Raw genomic sequence first — 3,258 nt, 5'->3', positions numbered from 1 at the left:
CATTTTATTTATTCATTATTATTTTTTTTCTCTCTTTTCTTCTCTCTTCCCTTTTTCAAATTAACTTCTTTTTACTATTAGAAGACAATTGTTTGTTTTATTTTTATATTATAAGTGTACCAATATCATTATTTTTTGTTATTAATTTTACTTTCCTCTTTTATTAAGAAGCATTATTCTTATCTAATTATTTTATTATTATTTTTAATTTTTAATAAGAACATTTTATATAGTTAGGGTTGTCATTTCTATGACTATACCCCCTCATAATCAACTGTTAAAAATATGTATATAATATAAGTTATATCAACCATGTAAGGCCCACCAGGCCGATCTGGTATAAAAAAATACTTTTTGTTATAACTTTTTACTTATAACTAATAAGCATACCTGTCTCAAACAAAATCTTTCATTATATATATAGATATGTACATCTTTTTTTAAATATATTCTTGGGGTGGCAGTACTTCCTCTCTCTTTTAGAGAAACCTAGAAGACAGATGTTTTCTCTCTTTGAAACTCGTAGTGACAATAAGTGTATCGGTTTCCTAAATGCTATCTTCAAATGGTACCATTGAATGTTATTTCAACCCAAATGACACGAACAATGAAGCGCTAATGGTGCAGAGAGAAGTATTGCAGCTCGCGTCGTGGCAAACCTAATTTCGCAAGAGGGCAAACTATCTGTTCGCATTGGCTTCGCTCGCTCTTAATGACTTGGAGCTTGCCACAGCAATCTCTGTTCTATTCACAATCCTTTTGGAATGCCACGACGCTCTTAATAGGATATTTATAGCTTCCTTAATGACTTCATTACAACAGCTCATCCCTGTGTCATTAGATTTAGTGAATCAGACAAACATGTCTTACGTTCGCTGTATCATTACGAATACATGAGTTCCTCTAGCATGAATTTTAAGCTGATCTCATGTTTTTCAATAAAGATGATAGTACAAGAGCCCAAGAGGAGAAAAAAGGCAGTTATCTCACTCCAATTTCTAATTACTTTAATGAAAAATATGTATAATTGATAGTCAAAATTGATGCGTCTGCCAAGTATAGGTAGGGAGAATAAAAAATGGAGGCTGTTTCAAAGCGAAAAAAAACAACTAATTTGTCATCCTCTATATCTTAAAAAGTAGAAACAACACAAGAAAACCTAAGTGAACGTCATTTAAAGAAGACTACATTTGCTAAAATATGAGCCCTGATAGAGTTATTTACGTTAAATAGTTTTCGAGATATAGCTTTTACATTTCATAAAAATGACGTACTGAAAGATCATGATAAAAACATGTGGAGAATCTACCCATTGGTAGAACTCCAATAACATTTCTAGAGGAGAAAATTTCGAGGCCATCTTCTTTTCAGACGCCTAGGAGGATTATTAGGTAATGAAGGAGAAGCCAGGTTAGAAACAAGTGGATTTGGGTGGTTTGGAAGTTTATTATGGAAGGAACGGTATCTGGTTCTGGCTAAATCGGCAACATATGGAATATTGAGGTCCTAATGGATGACTTGATTTGTGACAAAGTAAGGAGCATTAAGGATTTTACGAAGGATTTTGGACTGTAAGGATTGGATTCTGGAGGAATTTGATGGTTTAGTGGAGCCCCAAAGTTCAACTCCGTATGTCCAGATAGGCCTTATAATAGTCATGTAGATCAGTCTTTTGTAATGGATTAGCAATTTAGACCGTTTGTCTAGTAAATGTTGTAATAGTCGGAATCTACGAGCAGTTTCTTGTTTTTTTAGTCTTATATGAGGATTCCATGTCAAAAATGTGACATGGAAAAAAAACTCAAATAGTAAATAATTATACTATTTTTATTGAGCCAACGTTTCGCCCCACGTTGCAGGGCTTCGTCAGGGCTAAGAAAAGATACAAACACTTGACATAGTTACAAAAAAAAAGAAAAAATCATAAGTGGAAAATAACAGAGGTATACAATGAAAAGTAAAATATAATAAGAAAAATTAAAGGTTTAAACAGTAAATGAAAAGGGTAATGGTAACAGATAGATAAGAGAAGAAATATTAAAGAATGTACAAATTAAGAGATAAAGAAAGAAAATAATAAAATAATTTCATTTTGGAAGAATACAATTTTTTCATCTCTTAATTTCTACTTTCTTTAATATTTCTTCTCTTATCTATCTGTTACTATTACCCTTCTTATTTACTGTTTACAACCTTTAATTTTTCTTATTATATTTTACTTTTCATTGTATACCCCTTTTATTTTTATTTTTATTTTTTTTTAACTATGTCAAGTGTTTGTATCTTTTTTAGCCCTGACGAAGCCCTGCAACGTGGGGCGAAACGTTGACTCAATAAAAATAGTATAATCATTTACTATTTGAGTTTTTTTGACCGCACCCGAACCATATTCAATTCATCTATACTCACGGTCAATCAATAATTTTTCACGAAATATTTTTGGAAATGTAATATTTAATTAATTTAGGCTGGTAAGTTTGAACTACGAAACAACCATGTGGCAAATAATCCATTAATCATGTAACCTTCGATAATTTGCAAACACTTGGTAACATGTTGGCAAAACGATTCGCCACCGGTTCGAAGACGAGGAGCTAAGACTCCCATCTGGCAGGATGTGAGGGCGATAAGATATCGGCCCACGCTAAACCGGGCTCTTCAACATTTGGCCATTCCTGTTCGGCAATGACGTCTTATTTCCTTCCCATGTTTTTCTTTTCTTTTTTTCGTTTTTTTTTTTTTTCGAATGGACATCCGCACCTCGGTGACGTTCAAGGATGTGCTAAGTAGCCTAAATTAGAAAACAAGAATACAATTATCGCCTCGGCACTGCCAATTCTTTGCTACCAAACAGATAAATAGCATTCCACCGGAACAAAATATTCTTAGTTCTTTTTTTTATTTAATTCGATAATTAAAATAAGTATTAAACAATATTTAATTGATTGGAGAAGATGGTCGGGGAGTGCGGTCAAAATAAACCAAAAAATAATTTACAACTATTTATTTTCTGACGTTTCGCCCCACTTTATAGAGCTTAGGCTAAAAAGATACAAAAACGACTAAGAATATTTTGAATTTACCACTTACTATTTTTAACCATATTGTTTTAATTTTCCCTTAGTTTATTATACCACTATTTATCCCATTTCAGGATTTCTATTTTTATTTAATAACTTTATTTTTATCTTTTAATCAATGTATTTATATAATATCTCTCTCTCTCTCTCTCTCTCTCTCTCTCTCTCTCTCTCAGCG

Source organism: Halyomorpha halys, unplaced genomic scaffold, assembly GCF_000696795.3.
Source record: "Halyomorpha halys isolate HHAL.00 unplaced genomic scaffold, Hhal_1.1 Scaffold28.1, whole genome shotgun sequence".
Lineage (NCBI taxonomy): Eukaryota > Metazoa > Arthropoda > Insecta > Hemiptera > Pentatomidae > Halyomorpha > Halyomorpha halys.
Note: the sequence above shows the minus strand (reverse complement) of the source record.